This window comes from Coffea arabica, chromosome 3e, assembly GCF_036785885.1.
Source record: "Coffea arabica cultivar ET-39 chromosome 3e, Coffea Arabica ET-39 HiFi, whole genome shotgun sequence".
Classification (NCBI taxonomy): domain Eukaryota; kingdom Viridiplantae; phylum Streptophyta; class Magnoliopsida; order Gentianales; family Rubiaceae; genus Coffea; species Coffea arabica.
Window position 1 is genome coordinate 13508257 of NC_092315.1, and position 18970 is coordinate 13527226.

At 34.8% G+C, this 18970-nt stretch overlaps 1 long non-coding RNA gene across 1 annotated transcript; it reads left to right on the forward strand.

Moving 5' to 3' along the window:
• Positions 1–4840: 4840 nt before the first annotated feature.
• Positions 4841–8631, forward strand: LOC140038982 (uncharacterized). The gene is made up of 3 exons (XR_011842509.1): positions 4841–5138; positions 7724–7803; positions 8448–8631. It is a non-coding gene; the product is annotated as an uncharacterized lncRNA (long non-coding RNA).
• Positions 8632–18970: the final 10339 nt, after the last annotated feature.

An 18970-nucleotide genomic window follows, 5' to 3' on the forward strand; every position in this document is an offset into this window, starting at 1 on the left:
GAGCCGGCATGGGCTTGGTTGTGAAGCTTGGTGAGCCATGAGAAAAAAATCATAAGCTTGATTTATTTGAGAGATCTTGCTTGGCATACTCTAGTAGTATTGCCTTATATAAAAGAAGTGCGGGCCCTGAGCAGGGGGTGTAAAGGTGAACGGGCGTACAAAATAAGCGGAGTTCTACGGACTTAATACCTACCCGGTTGACGGAGTGTCATCACGTGGAGGTATTAGATCGAGCATCGGCAAAGCAAGTGGAATATAGCTCCTGAGAGCTCCTGTATCCTTATTAAGTGTGTTTATTATTAAATTATGAATTACTTGAACTTTATTGATTTACTTTCCGTGTAAGTGTTATTGTTATTGGAACTATGTGTTTGCATGTTTTCTTGGTCTCACTGAGCGAAATCGCTCATCCCATTAGTTTTGTTTTCCTTAACAGGAGTTCGGATTGGAAAGAATTTTTGAGGAAGTCGACTTGACTATTTTGATTAAAAATCTTGGGGTGTAATTGACTAGTCGACTGATAATGGTTATATTTTGGGAAAGCTGTTGTACTTTTGAGAACTTGTGTTGTAAAACTTGAAAGTTTAATTAAGGAAGTGACTTTTCTTTATTTCGACTTTTATTCTTTGGTTGTTATCCTTAAATTTGAATTGGATTCGTATTGAGTCTTGCCAAGAGCTAGGCAGGCGTTCCACTGATTCCCATGGGTTCGCCCTTGGCAGAAGTGGGGGCGTCACGGTAACAGTAAATTATCAATAAGAGGAGGTTAATAATGATATTCAGCCATTACCAGTTGCTCAGGGTCCAAAGATTGAGTTAATTGGACGTCCACAGCGTCAGCTACAGATGCCAGCTCATTTGCAAGATTATGTGATTATACCAGATGATATTCCTTCCGATGAAAATATAGTTAATTTTGCTTTGTTTGCAAATTGTGATCCTATGATGTATGAGGAGGTAGCCCATGATGATCGTTGGATGAAAGCAATGGAGAAAGAAATTCATGTAATTAAGAAGAATGATACTTGAAAACTTACTTTTCTTTCAACTGGTAAAAAAATCATTAGAGTGAAGTCGGTGTACAAGACAAAGTTTAAATCCAGTGGTATACGAGGATTGACTCTTATTTTCTTGCTCGTGATTTTCAGAAATGTCTATATGAGCACATTTTATATTTTCAATCTTCTGCGGTGTGATATTCTTATTATGTGCATATATGTAAATGCTATGATTTTACAAAAAATAATTTGAAAACGATTGCACAGTTCAGGACGTCTATGATTAAGCAATTTGAAATGACATACATGGGACTTATGTCATATTTCTTGGGAATTGAAGTTTTTAAGTCTAATAGTGGGATTTTTATTTCTCAAAAGAAATATGCAAGTGATATCATAAAGAAGTTCAAGTTGGATGCAGTTAAGCCAATTCTAACTCCATGAGCTTGACCAAGAAGAATGTTGGTGGATATGTGAATCCTACCTACTTTAAAAGTTTGGTAGGGAGTTTGAGGTATCTGACATCTACGAGACCAAAGACCAATTTTGTTGTTGGGTTGATTAATTAGCAAATTCATGGAATATCCAAGTCAATCATATTTGCAGGCGGCTAAGAGGATTTTGGGGTGAATTGAAGGCACTCAGAGTGATAGTATTTTTATTCAGGAAATGATCCAATTGAGTTGTTTGGCTATACAGATAGTAATTAGGTAGGTGATACAGTTGAGAGGAAGAGTACTTCAGGGCATGCATTTTTATTGACTCAAGAGTGTTTTCTTGGAGTTCTAAGAAACAACAGATAATTGCATTGTCTGCTACAGAGGCGGAGTATATTGCAGTAGCTAATAGTGCAACTCAAGTTTTATGGTTACATCGCATAGTTAGCATTCTACAGCAAAAGCAAATTGGTCCTACGAACATTTATTGTGATAGTAAGTTGGCTGTTGAATTGTCTAAGAATTCGGTTCTCCGTGAGCACAGTAAACACTTAGATATCAAATATCACATCACGCGTGAGTTGGTTCGAAAGGAGCTTCAAGTTGATTATTGCAGAACTAAAGAGCAAATGGCTGACATTTTCACCAAGGCGTTGAAGATGGAGACTTTTGTCAAGTTGACGAAGATGTTGGATATATCAAGATTATAGGAGTTTGGTTTAAGGGAGGCATTGTGGGATAATATAAACCAAACTTAGTAATTTGTTTATTTGGTTATATGTTAGTTGAGGCCATGCATCATTAATATATTGGTTAGTATAATAAGTTGCATTGTGAATTAGTGAGGTTGGCCACATTGGATTCGGCCCATAATGTTAGTAACTTAAGTCAGCCAGTAAGGGGTTAGTATTGTTACCTCTACATTCGTTTTAGTTTGAAGAATCAGTAGCCTCGTTGTTTCATTTTTCTTGTAAGGGATTAGTAATATAAGATGATTGATTAATATCTTATGTTAATTAATATTGCAATTAATCAAATCCATCAATTAGTCATATATATTATTCTAAAATTATGATTTATAGTAACATTTCCTTGATAGAAGGAAACCCCAAGGATTTGATATTTACCAATAAGGGTTCCTAACCTAACCTAAAAAAAGCCCGTGATATTCCATCTACAATACAGTCTCTTTGATTAGACATAGGTTAGAAGTTCCTTCATTCCAAATTCTTCTTTACATATTTTATGTTGTTAAAATAGATAAGGAGGCAAGGAGAAAAGGAGGCATACGGGATTAATTTGTACTTGATGACAATCGTTGGAGGTAAGGTTATTTAGATTTCTGCTGCCTAGTACATTCATGTGTAAATAATTAGTTTTATATGTGGTATCAGAGCCAACCTCTAATCATGTTGTTTAGCTTATAACTTTACACTTGATTAGTTCTTTCCTTGGAAATTATGCCAAAATTTGTGCTAGCGAATTGAATCCAAGCGTCTTTTTAAGTGAAATATCCAAGTTTTATCAACTGAGGAATTACAGTAGATAAAACGTCTAAAACAAACTAGCAGTGGAAAGTGGACAACCATCCTCTAGTCGAAACTTCAAACTTTAATTCTTTTTTTTTTTAAGTAACCAATGAAAAATAAAATGATCCCAGCCTCACTTTAAAGATTATTGGTACCTTCATTTTGGCAGAGACCGCACAAGTTTCATTTAGTTGAAAGCGCTAGATTTGGATTTAGAAAGGTTAGCCATCCACGAACGTCATGAAAGTCGTACGAGTTTTTCACTAAATGGACCGCTTAATTTATCCATTTCGGAGGTATATCATCCTTGGAAATTAGGCCAAAATTTGTGCTAGTGAATTGAAGCCAAGCGTCTTTTTAAGTGAAATGTTCAAGTTTTATCAACTGAGGAATTACAGTAGATAAAACGTCTAAAACAATAAGTAAAAGATATTTAATACGTCTTATACCTCAATACCATCACCGGTATGATCCCACAACTCCTAATTACCATGAACAAATACGGGATGCTGGAGCACATCTTATTTTTCAACCCAATGGGTTTACATCGAATAGCCAAATATATGTCTACTAAGAAATTAAGAATACAAAATCCCCAATAACTTTGAAGACTTCAGTCCCTCAATCCTTTGTTACGATGATTAACAAGTCAAAATGATGATTTGAACTAATATTTTCCAATGAGAATTCTGATAGAACAGGTGCTCAATCACTAGGGAAAAAAGAAAAGAAAACAAAACAAAAGCAAGAATAAAGGAACGGTGTCGCAATCTGTTGGACGCAGCTTCAAACAGACCTTCGAGGATTGGACGTACAAAGCAACCTTTCAAGGAACTACATCCATCTTCGGACACACTTTTGAACACAAGAAACAAGGATCGGCTGTCCAAACATGGAAGAGCAAATATCAATATTGATTGAACGAATCTCTCGGACAAAGGGCTATACTCTGGTCATCCGTCAGATGGACTCTTGGACAAAGGAGAACTTGCATTGGCCATCCGAACATCTACACAACAAAGCTTCTCATCCTTGATTGAACGATTGTATCGAACGCTAGCATAACGAACAGAAATGTGATAGTTTCAACAGCTAGTTTTTCCTGCATTAAATGCTTGATTATTAGAGGGCATTTTGGACCAATTTTTGGGGTCCTATAAATACCATAAAGTCTAAACTTATTCAGAAATTTTGTCTATATCAATTATAAGCTCTCTAGAGTAATTTTGGTAAAAAAAAATACTCTTTCTTGTTCACTTGTAGTTTTTTATGAGGTTGAAAAGCTTGTAAAATTCTTCATTGTAATTGTGAGCAATTCAATTTTACCTTGGAAAGGTTAGATATATAGGAAGTGTAAAACTTTTGACTCAACTAAGGAGAAATTAATGCGAGTAAAGGTAATCATTTATTTGTACAAAGTGGCATATTGTTTCACCAATTTTGAAGAACTTTTTTAATGGATCAACTTCAATCTTGGAGAAGCTTGTATCAATTTCATTTGGTTTACTTTATTTTAATATATTGCTCATTGTTTGCTCATTTAGGTGCTATACTTGCCTCATCTTTATTGTTTTCTACTTAGTCGCTTTAGTTTGTGATCATTTAGATAAATTTGGTTAGTTAAAATTAGATAAAATCTGCCATAACTTATCTAGTTTTTATACAACTTAATTCACTCGTCCTCTTAGATTACACTTGACACTTGCAAAGTTTATAAGAGAAGTGACAACAATTTTTATTTCATGACGAATTGAGCTTACCTCAAAAATTTTCACTCAAGTCTCTTTCAAGCACAAGACTCCAGAATAAGGAATTAGGACTTCTAGTCCACAGGCGTCTAATATGGTGTGACAGAAGGACGCCACAGAAAAGAGTAGAAGACCCATGCAAGTCTTTAAAGTCTAATTTCATTTCTGATATATGGGGTCAAATAAAACAGCAGCTACACAAGACTTTTTCACAAGGTTCACGTAGCCTTATCCTTTCAAATCTTTCTCCGAATCTCAATCATATATGTAACACTAGAGCTTGTACAAGTTTTGAGACAGCCACATAGAAATAAACAATGACGAGCAAGACTTTTGCTTCTCCTATGTTCATCTTCTTCTGGCTTTTGATAATTTCCATCATTTTAGTCCAACCCGCTCTCTCTGGACGGACACTTGGCGGCAGCGGTAAGTATACATCTTTCTTATTGACAGTTTTTTTTGAAATTGCTCAGCAGTGAGTTTGCTTTAATCGAAAACATTCATCTAAATTGGATACACTTCCCATAAACTATGATGATGATAGTACAAGTCATTGATGCATGAAAGTTGTTGATTTGGGAATTAGAGTTGAAGGAAATTGAACTATTTTCCTTGTTCTCTCTAAAACTTCTCTAATCAAAATCTTCTCTGCCTTTTTCATGGAAGAGAGATCAGACAAATTTGGTCTTTTTCCATAAAAGGGAGTCCTCTCTTTAATTTTTTTAGTTTCTTTTGTAGAATTTTCTAATGATAGATTCTTCTCTCATAAAATCTCCTAGTGAGAGTTTCTTCTTCCCTAAATTGTTTTAATAAAAGTTTTATTCTCTCCTAAGTTTTTTTCCTTATGAGGTTTTTTTTTTCAGTTTTTGTCATTTTCTGTGAAATTTGAGATTTTGTAGATCTAGTTTCTAAAATTTGCAATTTTTCCATTTATTATTATTGGATCTAAACTTCTCTTTGAAGTTGAACCAGTTTTTAATCATATCTTTGACTGTAGGAAAAATGCATAAATCTATTGGGTTACAATGATTTATCTGGATAGTAGATATGATATGTTGGCAAACCGTGAGAAACAAGATGGCCGAAATTCTGTCCATTGTTGCTTTGTTTTCATTTCGAATTTTTGGTACTTATTTTGCTGTGAAATTGATGGTTATATGTGGTATATTGTGTGTACAAAGTGTTGTCCGAAAATCATGTCATTTGGTTAATCAAAACTAGAATTTTCGAAACTGCAAGAAATCTGGAAATGGTCATCCGAAGGCCTGAATAGTGTATCTTTGGTTGAACATAACTTTTTGTACAAAAGTCGAAATCGAGTGCCATTTGCGAAATTTGAAACTAGACATTCTTAGGTTTAAAACGGTATAAAAATCATTGTCTAGTTCGTTTTGTGTGAACTGCAGTGAACTGATAAAGTCAGCTGTTCTGTTCTGCCAGTCCCATTCGAATGGACATGAGAAGCTATAACTTTTGGCTTGAATTCAAACTACTTGTGAACTGATTTTCGTAATGTTTTCTTCTGATGAAATGAAGTATATTGAACCTAGTTTCCAACGCCACTGACCATTCTCAATTCCAAGTTGTATTGAGTGAGATATGGTACAATTTGTAAACTGCAGCAGAGCTGGAAACCCCATTCTTGTGTTGGCCGAATGGTTAGGCTAATTGAGGGATGCTTTGCTTTGTAAATTTTGATGTCAATTGACTACCAATTACTTGTTAAATGTTTCTTGGACCTTGGTTTCAAAAATGAACCAAAATGAGACTGATTTCATGGTGCAAAATGTTTTGAAAAGAAAGGTAAGCAAGAAGACAGATTTGCTTTGAAACATTTTACGAAATTCAGTCGTTTTGTTAACTGCCTTCCACGTAATTTTTTGCGTGAAGTTTGATACAGGGGTCGTCCACATATAGAGGTTTAAGTGTACAAAATTTGGTGTTATTTCAACAACCTTTCGATACCCAAATGATGTCCTAAAATTTGCTTTTCAAATTTGGAAAACTTTTCTTTTTCTCTTAGCCGAATGGTCAAACTTGTTTTGTAATGTTTTGTTTCGAAAACTTTGATGTCAATTACCCCTAAATTTCTCATTGGATGTTTATGGAACATTGATTTCAACATTTGAGTGAATTGAGGTTGATTGTGTGGGACAAAACTTTTAAAAGGAAAGAGAAACTCGAATAGGCAGATTAGCCTTAAGAGTTTCACAAACTTTGGTTATTTCGTTAACCATCTTTCCGTACGAGTTTTTGCCTAAATTTTGGTAGAGATATAGCTCGCATATGGAAGATTTAGTTTATCAAATTTGGTGTATTTTTAATGCCATCTCAATGGCCAAATGATACTTCAAAGATAGTTTTTCAAATCTGGAAACTCTTGGTTAGTGAGTAATTTTCAGCCGATTTTGAGCTATTATATCCTGATGCTCAAAACTCCGAATTCATTCCTTTTGTTGTGTTTGAAACCTTGATTGGAATTCATATTGTGTTACAAATTTCATGGGCTAGTTCACGTTCTGTGAATTTTGCCGAATTTCCAAAATTTACCGAAAACTAAAACTGAATCTGCTTTGCTGACTTAGATCAGCTACATTGAGCTGAAAATTGAATGCGTTCCATTTAGAATCTTGGAAAAGTGTCTTCTAGGAATTTTTAGTACTTTGGAACTAGTTTCCAACGGTACTAAGTTTTTCAATTTTGGACCTATTGAGTGCAAGATCCGATTTTTCAAAGATTGCTCCTTAAAACTGAAATTTTCGAACTTGTTGGGAAATGAGTTTTTAGAAACTTTTCGCTACCCTTCGATATTGAACGACTGTTTTAAACTTGATTTCATGAAGAAAATCAGTTTCCCTTGTGTTATTAAACCCCACTTTTGAGTCTCGATTTATGAGTAATTAAGGCTCTCTTTCATGATATTTTCTTAGTATTGTACAAGTGTACAACCTTCCTTGTTAACGAGAGGTTTATAAACAATAGTGTGTTATAGCCAATTATTATTATCTCAGGTGCTCAAGAGGACCTTCAAGAGGATCTCGAAGCGGACGCCTAAAAGTTTGTTTGAGCACTTATACTCTATTTTGAATTGGTGAGTGTTCCATACAGGAGTACGTGACTTAAATAGTTTTACGACATGTTTACTCCATGGTCATTATGTGTTTAATTGTTAAGTGCTACCGATAATTGCTCCTATGAACTTTTCCACTGTTTTAAGGCGAGTGTGTATTTTATCTCACTCGACCTACTAAAATGACAAATTTCTACCGTTAACCGTGAACTACTTACCGTTTACCGATCTATTTGATTACTTACCGTTTATAAATTTATTTGATTACTTACGCATGTTGTAAGCTCTAAATTGAATAGGATCCTGCCCTTGGTTACTAGCCTGCTTGAGTCAGGACTGGGCTCGGTTGAGTAGGTTGGAACCCTGGGACACTATTTCGGTATACTCAAGTATTACCACTGGAGGGATAAGGTGATGGCCAAACAGACCGAGGGGATCTGAAGTTATAAGGTGAAGTTGATCGAAATGGTTCCGCTGGAACACCGTATCCTTCAATATGTGTTTATTTTTGTAGAATGATAACTGTTTCATGTTAATGTGTCAATGTGCAATCTTGAACCATACATGTGTTATGCTCAAATTACTTAATTTATTAGAACTGCTAGAGGGTCTTGGAACCTCACTGGGCTATTTAGCTCATTCTACATTTTTGTTTTCCTTAACAGGGTTCAAGACTGAGAGTGCTCGTGAATAGTATTCAGTTGTTTTCTTTTGGAGACTTTAAGTTTTATTATAGTAGATGACTATAATACATATGCCGTTGTGTTGTATTTAAGTTTGAAGGTTAACTAATTGTAAGCATGAAATGTTTTGCAGTACTTTATATATATATTGAAATTATTTGAAGTATTTCTAGTTTTGAATTATGGATTGTAGTGAGTCTCGACGAGAGCGGGGCAAGCGTCCCGCGGATACCCTTGGGTTCGCCCTTGGGAGAAGTGGGGCGTCACACACACATGTAATCTTTGATAGTGACTATCCCACAAGCAACTTATTCTTCCAAGAGGTTGTCAAGGTGAAAAGACTCTTGGATTCAAGAGTCTTTTATGAAAATGATTTCATCCAGGCAATGGTTTAGAAAATGAAAGCCAAATTTGAGAAATATTGGGATGAATGCAACTTATTGATGGCAATTGGTGCCATTTTGGATCTAAGGCAAAAATTGTGCCTTATAGAGTTTTCCTTTCCCAAGATTTATGCACCTTTTGAGTCAGAAGAAAATCTTACCAAGGTCTAGAAAGCACTCTTTAACTTGTATGAGGAATATGTTACTGCAACTAGTAGTTCAAGTGGGAGTACAATTAAGTCCCATGGTGGGGCATTTGATGGCTGGGATTCAAGGTAGCAGAAGTCTTAGGATTGAGATGATTTTACTAAATATATTGTGGAAGTACAGACGTCGGCCCTCCGCAAATCTGAATTGTTAGATTATCTAAATAAACATTGTCATCCAATTGGCTCATATCCCAATTTATTTGACTGCTTAGAGTGGTGGAAAATCAACAATATCGCATACCTGATTTTATCTAAGATGGCCTACGATATCTTGGCTATTTTGATAACTACAATAGCATCTGAAGCCATGTTCAATGTCAGAACTAGAGTGATTGATTTATATCAAGCTGCATTGGCACCAAAAATGGTCCAAGTGTTGTTGTGTGCTGGAGATTGGTGTAGAAATATGTATGAGATAAAAAAAAAAACAAAGGTAAGTTTTAGATGGCTAAATTTTACCATTTTTTGATAAGTTTACTACTTCATTTCTAGATTTCATATTTTTTAAGTTATATATATCGTATGTGTATGTTGCTTTGGTGTATGCAGCAAATGAGGACAATCAAGGAAATTGAGCTTCCATAGATTTGATTGCCGATTCAAATGTGATTCAAGAATTAAAGATCAGGTCATTATTACTGTAACTATATTTATTTATTGATCTAATTTGGTCTTACTTTGAATGATGAGCAACCCTAGGGGAAAACCCTCCTATAACCTTCCAACTTTGTAATATCAGCGTTGGACCTTTTCTCCCTCATGAAAATTGAACTCGATTGTTCTCATGAACTCAAGACCTCTGACACACAAAGGTAATCAGCAACCTTAAGCAAATAATGATGGATGAAGAGACACCACGATTAGGGAACAAACTAATCGATAAAGTCTGATTTGAATCCTAATCTATGAACTCAAGAATTCAAGAGTAAGTTCGATTAAGAACTTGAAGGAAAATTCCTCACGATTTCTGGTTGTAATATTTTGTCCCTTTACTCATACAAGAGGTGCCTTTTTATAGGCTAGAACGAGGGCAAATCCATTTGGAGTAAAGATTGACAACTCACCTACCTAAACTAGGAAATAGGAATTCGACCCACATAAAGAGCCAGCTCTTTATGGCTTCCCGATAAGGCCCAATAATTAATAAAATCTACTAAAAGGATTAAAACTAGAGGACAACATGTCCTTTGTGTGATTAACAAACTACTAAACTAGACAGCTTTAAAACAACTGCTAACTAAGCTAACAAGTATGAGATCATTCTTTCACTTCAAACGTACAAGTGAACAAGGTAAATTCATGGTCCATCAAATCTTCAAACTTAGCTTACTCCTTGCTTGTATGGTGAATGATCAAGGATCGTAAAGCTTCCTTCACCCTCTTGGATCTTGATCTTGTCATCGGACTGCCAATGTCGACCAAAGGATCCTTGACCCAAGGTTGAAGTTGTTGCGCACCCGTATCCGCATCATTGAATGATTAAAAATTGATACTATTTTGTCTATGGTGTTAGGACTTGCTCATGGTGCAAATAGATGGCTTGGATTGTTGGAGAATGGAGAACTTTGTCAATGATTTATTGTGTGCATTTTCCTTTGTTTGATTTGTAAATTTGGATTGTGACTGCTCATTGAACTTGTTCTGGACTGGTTGTATTTGGCTAGTCAACTTGTAGTTGGAACAGTGAGCTTGTTTGAAACCTAGTGAATTTTTAATAGTGATTTGCTCATTGCTATTGTTCCAAACTTGAACTTGGTTAATTTGGCAACTTGGCAGTAGTTTTAGCTTCTTAAGTATATAATTGTGCTCATCACATCACATTTCTATTTCTATTATGGTATATACATTAATTCTACTTGACTTCGTGGTTGTTAGATTCGATGACAGGGATATTTTTGTAGGTTTGAACAAGAAATTGTAGTAGGTCACGGGATTGAGTTCGAGCATTACTTGAGCATTGACTCGAACTCCATGCAAGTTGATCTCGAGTTCTATGAGCAATGCATTGAACTCGAACTCGAGCTCCAATAATGCTACTCGCACGAGCTCGAGTGTTCTTTCTGCATGTCGAGTCGAGCTTGAGTATGGTGATATTCAAGTTCAACTCGATTTGATTATTTCCCTAATGGAAATTAATTTGAAAAATGGGGGAAAAGGAGAAAATTTGTCGATAATTTTTTAAGGGTTAATTACAATTAATTCTCTTAAAATATACCCCATTTCTCACTTTACCTCCTGACATTTAATTTTTATCACTCAAACCCCAATACGACAAAATTACCCTTCCATTAGTTTGAATTTTCTTTTTTCTTTTTTCTTTCCCTTTTTTTCTCTCGTTTACTTCTTTATCTATTTCTTCTTTCTTCTCTCTTCCGTCTTTCTTAACAAAAAACTTCATCTCAGTAGAAACTTTATCTGGAGATTGTAATTGGGTTTATAAGTGAAACTTTGATAGGTATCAAAAACTAATTTCGATCTTTTTGTATGATGCCTTGTGTTGCAAATTCCAATTAATAATCATTAATCATGTCACAAATTCATCTTGCGATATTTTCCTAAAAATAAAATAAGAAACTGGGACAGGAAAAGAAAAAAGTAAAAGAATTGAAAAGTCAAAAAATGGTATTGCAAGCTCTTCAGTGGTGTAACTTGTAACTATAGTATGAGTTATTACTTTGATTACTTTTTCACGTGGGCATTTTTTTTACGTAACAAAGCAATTTCTTGTCTTGAATAGCCTGAGTTATGTGGTGGAACAAATACATGTTTTGTTCATGTGAGATGGATAGATATTAGCAATTATAGATAATTGTCAATGGATCTGACTTTGTATGTAGAGTATACTTGATTATCAACCTTTTGCAGTTAAACAACATTGATGGATAGGAGTCTTTCAATTTCTTCTTCTTAGGCAATAGCATTCATCCGAGTGATCAAACCAGTTGTAGTCAGCAAATGTAGGCTCTGTAGATTCAACTCATTGTATTAATAATGAAAGTAATAAATGTACCGTGTTTGTAATTTCTTTGTAATGGTTAAACCTACGAGTTTGGTAAATACATTTGCTACTTGCCTTGCGATAGGTTTCTGTCTAGCTAGATTGGCACCTCATTCTCCATGTGTTTGTGAAATCATTAGTCTCAATTGAAAATGAAAACAATATTGATGTTGAAGTACCAATCTTGAAAGCAAGTGTCTTGGAACAATCAATGTTGATGTTGAGGTGTCAACTGGTGAATAGAATGGTAGTAATAGGGAAATCAGACTCAGGGTGCGTTTGATAAAATTGAAGTTTGAAATCTGAAATTTGAAGTTGAAATCTTTTAAGTTATTAAATTATTAAGTATTAAATCTAATACATTTGAATGCATATCATATTCAGTGATAAATAAATAGCTTATCACTTAATTTTGGGAGCAAGTTTTGCCTAAGAAATTCAGTGCTAGTTAATTAATTCATATGTTAAATTTTTGGTTATCAAATAGTTTGAATATGTTAAGATCTGAATTCATAAAGTTTAAGTGCTGAATTGGGTTATCAAACAGGGGCTCAATCTTCAAGATTCTACCCATAATTGGAAATAAGCATTCTAGATACTAAAATATACGTGGGATCTAGACAATTGATAATTTATTTTTTTAAAAAATCAAAATTTTGAAAAGATTTTTTTTTAAAAAATTTTGAAAGTTGCATTCGCCCGCTTAAAGGGAAAAGTCTCACTACTAGAATGAGAAGGAGCTCTAATAGAGAGAGAAATTCTTTCAATGCTCAATTCATTTCGTACATTTTTTTTTTGGAAAAATTGCATAAATCATTCCTCATATATTACAAATGTTAAAATTTAGCCCCTCAAAATAAAAACAAGCGATTTTAGTTCCTCACACAGAAAAAGCGATTGATTTTGGTCATCTGACGTCTTTTCTGACCAATTCTAATTGGAATTAGCCATGGACCCACCACGTACTTTTAAAGGGTAGATTTGGCAAATTAGTTATTGCGTTAACTTCAAATGTAATGGACCTATTTCATCCCTATTCTCCAAATCTAGGACATAAGTCGCCCATTATCACTTGTTGGCTATAGTAACCAAAAGCTCTTCTAGAGTGAGCTAGTGTTTGAAAGCAACCATGAGAAAAAGCAGCAAGATTTTTAAGTCCACCTGCGAACAAGACATAAAAGCATGTGGCAAAAACCTAGATGCTTACAAACCTAAACCAAACATCCAAACATGCAATACCAAAGAAAACTTTACATGTTTAAAAAAAGTATGGGAGATGCAGAATAGAGAAAACTAGTAATACTAGACTTATGACACCTTTATTTCTTGAGAATAAAAGTTTAGTACAAAGTTGCAAATTGAAAAAATAACAATTATCAGACCTCAACTACATATCCATGTACACAAAGGTAGAATAGAGAATTCACCAACCCCACCACCATTTTAAGTACATTTTTGGCCTTTTGATTCAGAAATCCACTATTTAGATCTCATTTTTCTGCAAAACCAAAGTGCAGATGAGAGGGGGTCAAAAGAGAATTTGGTCATCAAGAAATAGATAGTACTACTGATACTACTATTACTTGCTAGTGCAGTAATAGTACTTCGAAAGTAATACTTACTAATTAGTAGTACTAATTAAAGAAACTGTAGTTAGCTAGCATGGTACGTTCAATTATTTCATGATGTACCATTTCGAGTCATGACGAAGACATGATGTGAAGAAGCGTTTGGCGTGGAAATTGAAAGATGGATTTTTGACATTGTATGATCATCACGATGATCATTGTTATCAAGCCAACATGAAACTTTGTTATCCTTGGGAGGCCATTCATTGAAGATATGGTGCATTACTTTCTTGTTCTGATGATAATCTCTATCACTAATCCATAACATTGCTGCTACTATTGTTGGCTAGCTTTCCTTTGCTGTCTAGAAGTACTGTTGTAGTCATAATCATAATTAGGACTTTGAAGCTGCAAGTAAGAATAGTGACCTCCACTACTAGTTGAGTAAGAGGACCCTTGCTTCGGATGGTTACCTAAAGGTGAACTCAAGCACAATTTGCGATTGTCATGGAAATTTGGAATCTTTAGATTTGCTCTGCCACTATAAGGATGAAAATTGGATTGTTGTAGTGAAGAAGAAACCCCAATTTAGAAAATAGGGATGAAATAGGCCCTTTACTTTTAAACTCAATGTAATAATTGATTTGCTAAATTTACCCTTAAAATATGGAGCACGAGAAGGGTCTGTGGTAATTCCGATTAGAATTGACTAGAATGACGTTAGAGGACCAAAATCAATTGCTTTTTATGTGTAAGGGACTAAAATTAATCATTTTCATTTTGAGGGATTGAATTTTAATATCAGTAATATGTGAGGGACAATTTATGCAATTTTCTCTTTTTCTTTTTGGTACCAGGACTCCATGGTAATTACATATTTGGATTCTAAGGATGAGAAGGTCAGGATAATCCTCTACGTCGAAAAGAAATATACACTAATTGTTTTCTAAAATTTTTCTTCTTATATTACAACTAACTTAACTGACATTTCTTACTTGTCATTTGCTAAACCTTCTAACTTTTCTTCTTTTTAGTATTTGTTTCTTTCCTTTTCTACTTTCATAGCAACAAATATCCCATATGGGTTGCAAATAGAGAAGTGAAGTATATTTTGGGTTTTTGATTTTGAATAAGGGTTACCTTTAAAAAATACAAAAAAAAAAAAGACAAAATTGATCCACAAGCAACTGATTGGCAAGCAAAAAATTAGTGGAAATTTTATCAATATTTTCTCTAAAATGGTACACAAAACATTTATCTTGGGGCAAAATCCTTCTTTTCCATCTATATTTCTTAAATTCCATCTTTCCCTTACTAAAAAAATTTTAACAAAAAAACACTTTGCTAATATAACTGGTTCTGTTTTCCTATATTGAAATTGTTAACATCTCTATTTATGGTTTGCTTGGTAGGATATAAGATATTTTTTAGGGAAAATTTTTTTTCAGGAAAAATGTCCATGATTTTCAAGTGTTTGTTTGATTTTTTTTATAGTTTTATTTTCAGTAATATCCACCATTTAATAGCCAACACACATCTTCTTACAAAGTGACAACTGTTATGTCATCCATCTTTTCCACCATAACTACCTTAAATCCACCATTTCTTTACCATATACATCTTCCATAAACAACCCTAATTCACCATCTTTTTACCACCGCAACCTTCATTTTTTGGTGTCTGTATAATATCCTTGTAATCCTTTCAAACATGCATTTGAGAATAAAGACTCTTATTGACTAGTCAGCAAATAGATGATGGATGCAATTTGATTATGGCCCTAAATTACAGAACTTTTGAGCTTGGAGGGCTGAAATAAGAATCCTTGCTACTTTGAACAGGCAACGTAGCATTAGCTTGCAACTATGACTTTTGGCTAGACCGAGTTTATCAAAGGAATGCCAATTAGCCAAAGATTATTACCACCGAAGCATCTAAAACGCATCTTCTATTTTTGTGGACCACTCCTCCCCCCCTCTCTCCTCTCTCTCTCTCTCTCTCTCTCTTACCTTCCACTCCTTCTTATACCCTTTCCAAACTCAAGTGTTAAATTCAAAATTCAAACCCTAAAACTAGCAGTGGAAAGTGGAGAACCATCCTCTAGTCGAAACTTCAAACTTCAATTCCTTTTTTTTTTAAGTAACCAATGAAAAATAGAATGATCCAAGCCCCACTTTAGCGATTATTGGTACCTTCATTTTTACAGAGACCACACAAGTTTCATTCAGTTGAAAGCGCTAGATTTGGATTTAGAAAAGTCAGCCATACACGAACGTCATGAAAGCTGTCCGAGTTTTTCACTAAATGGACCACTTAATTTATCCATTTATGAGGTATATCATCCTTGGAAATTAGACCAAAATTTGTGCTAGTGAATTGAATCCAAGCGTCTTTTTAAGTGAAATGTCCAAGTTTTATCAACTGAGGAATTACAGTAGATAAAACGTCTAAAACAAACAAGCAGTGGAAAGTGGACAACCATCCTAGTCGAAACTCCAAACTTCAAATCTTTTTTTTTTTAAGTAACCAATGAAAAATAGAATGATCCCAGCCCTACTTTAGCGATTATTGGTACCTTCATTTTTGCAGAGACCGCACAAGTTTCATTCAGTAGAAAGCGCTAGATTTGGATTTAGAAAAGCACCACAGTCAAAATACTAGTATTCACTTAAATACTTATCACTTAACTTTTTGGTGTCTGTTTAATATCTGTATCATATCTTGTACTCCTTTCAAGAATAAAGACTTTTATTGACTAGTCAGCAAATAGATGATCGATGCAATTTGATTATGGCCCCAAATTACAGAATTTTTGAGCTTGGAGGACTTAATTAGGAGTTCTTGCTGCTTTGGACGCCAATGTAGCGTTAGCTTGCAACAATGACTTTTGGTAGCATTAGCTTGCAACGACGACTTTTGGCCAGACCGAGTTTATCATAGGAATGCCAATTAGCCAAAGACTACCACCAAAATATCGCCGTCCCCCACCTCTCTCTCTCTCCCTCACCTCCCACCCTGCTCCATATCCTTTCCAATCTCAACTGTGAGATCCAAGATTCAAGTAACTAATGATAAATAGAATAATCCCAGCCCCACTTCAGCAATTATTGGTACCTTCATTTTAACAAAGACCGCACAAGTTTCGTTCAGTTGAAAGCGCTAGATTCGGATTTAGAAAAGTCAGCCATCCGCGAATGCCATGAAAGTTGTCTGAGTCTTTCACTAAATGGACCGCTTAATTTATCCATTTTGGATGTGTATCATATTTGGAAATTAGGCTGAAATCTGAGCTAGTGAATCCAATCCAGGCGTCTTTCTAGGTGAAATGTCCAAGTTTTATCAACTGCGGAATTACAACCGACAATACTTCTAAAACAATCGGTTGAAGATATTTAATAGATCTTACACCTTAATACCATCATCAATATGATCCCACATCTGCCAATTTATCATGAACACAAATGGGCTGATGGAGCCTTTTTCTTTTCCTTCTTTTTAACCCCATGCTTTTACATCTAATAGCCAAATATATATGTGTACTAAGAAATTAAGAATACAAAATCCCCAATAACTTCATAAGAGAAGTGACATTACAATTTTTGTTCAATGACGATTTGAGCTAACCTCAAAAGCTTTCACTTAACTCTCTTTCAAGCACAAGACTCCAGAATAAGAAATTAGGACAGATTCCTTCAGTCTACAAGCATCTAATATGGTGTGACAAAAGGACGCCACAGAAAAGAGTGGATGACCCCTACAAGTCTTTCAAGTCTAATTTAATTTATGATATATGGGGTCAATAAAACAGCAGCTACAAAAGAACTTTTCATACGGTTTACGTAGCCTTATCCTTTTAAGTCTTTGTCCCAATAGAATCACAAACCGTCAATTTTCTCAATCATATGTAGTCTGCTAGAGATTCAAGCTACAAGTGAGCTACTCGGGGGCAGTTCGATCAATGGTTTGACTCGAGTTTGAGTAACTCATTTTGTCAAATCGAGTTGAGCACAAGCCTTAGAGAATGAGGCTCAAATGCTCGACGAACTTATTCAAGAAATTAGGTTTTTAAAATTTAAAAGTAATATATATGTGCGTGTGTTACACTTATAAGTATAGAAGTTGTGAAATTTTCCACTAAAAAATTCAGTTCAAGTTCGAATGGCTCAGAAGGATCTGTGAACTCAATTGAATCGAGCTTGAACTTATATACTATTTGGTTGAGTCGAATTTGAACTTAAGAATCTTTACTCATTTGAGTTTGAGCTTGAACTCAAATAGCACTAACAATGATTGAGTTCAATTTCGAGCCTGACACTACTCGAACTCGAATCGGTTCGAATGCACCCCTAATGATATATATAACACTTGAGCTTGCACAACTTTTCAGACAGCAACATAGATCACAACGGAGACAAAGTTACAGCTTCTTTCTCCAAATTTACAATGCATCCAGCCTAGCAAAATGCGGTCTTCGAGGGGAGTCTGGTACAGCAACAAGAAATAAAGAAACCACAATGGATTTTTTTTGTTAGTTTCTCTGCGAATATATGAGTATCATCATGAATTGTTAAATAAAATTCTAAAATTGTATATATTTTAGATGATATAGCACATACTAACAAGTTGTAGCGCTGATTAAGGTTTGAAATGCAACGATAGTGGACTTTAAGGAAACAAATAGAGATACAACTAAAGTAAATTAATTTTCCCAAAGGATCATTTTTTTCAAGTTTGACACCCCCAATCTTGTAATTTCTTTCCTTCAATATCCGTGAAAAATGTCCAGAGGTGTTCCCAAAGCCAACAGACCGTTCAGGACAAAGAAGCATGTTGGAGCAAGTTCACAAACATTATCCAGTTAGTAAGTTTAGTGGACTATGACTTGTTTTATTAGAGAATTAATTGGCAGGGGATTCTAATCCCCGCTGAGGTAATCTGATTAGTTTTGGATTTGGTTTTGTTGGTCAATTCATCAAGCTACCAATAATGATGGTATCCTTGTAATCCTTTAAATTCCTATCACTTTACTTTTTGGTGTCTGTATAATATCCTTGTAATCCTTTCAAACATGCATTTGAGAATAAAGACTCTTATTGACTAGTCAGCAAATAGATGATGGATGCAATTTGATTATGGCCCTAAATTACAGAACTTTTGAGCTTGGAGGGCTGAAATAAGAATCCTTGCTACTTTGAACAGGCAACGTAGCATTAGCTTGCAACTATGACTTTTGGCTAGACCGAGTTTATCAAAGGAATGCCAATTAGCCAAAGATTATTACCACCGAAGCATCTAAAACGCATCTTCTATTTTTGTGGACCACTCCTCCCCCCCTCTCTCCTCTCTC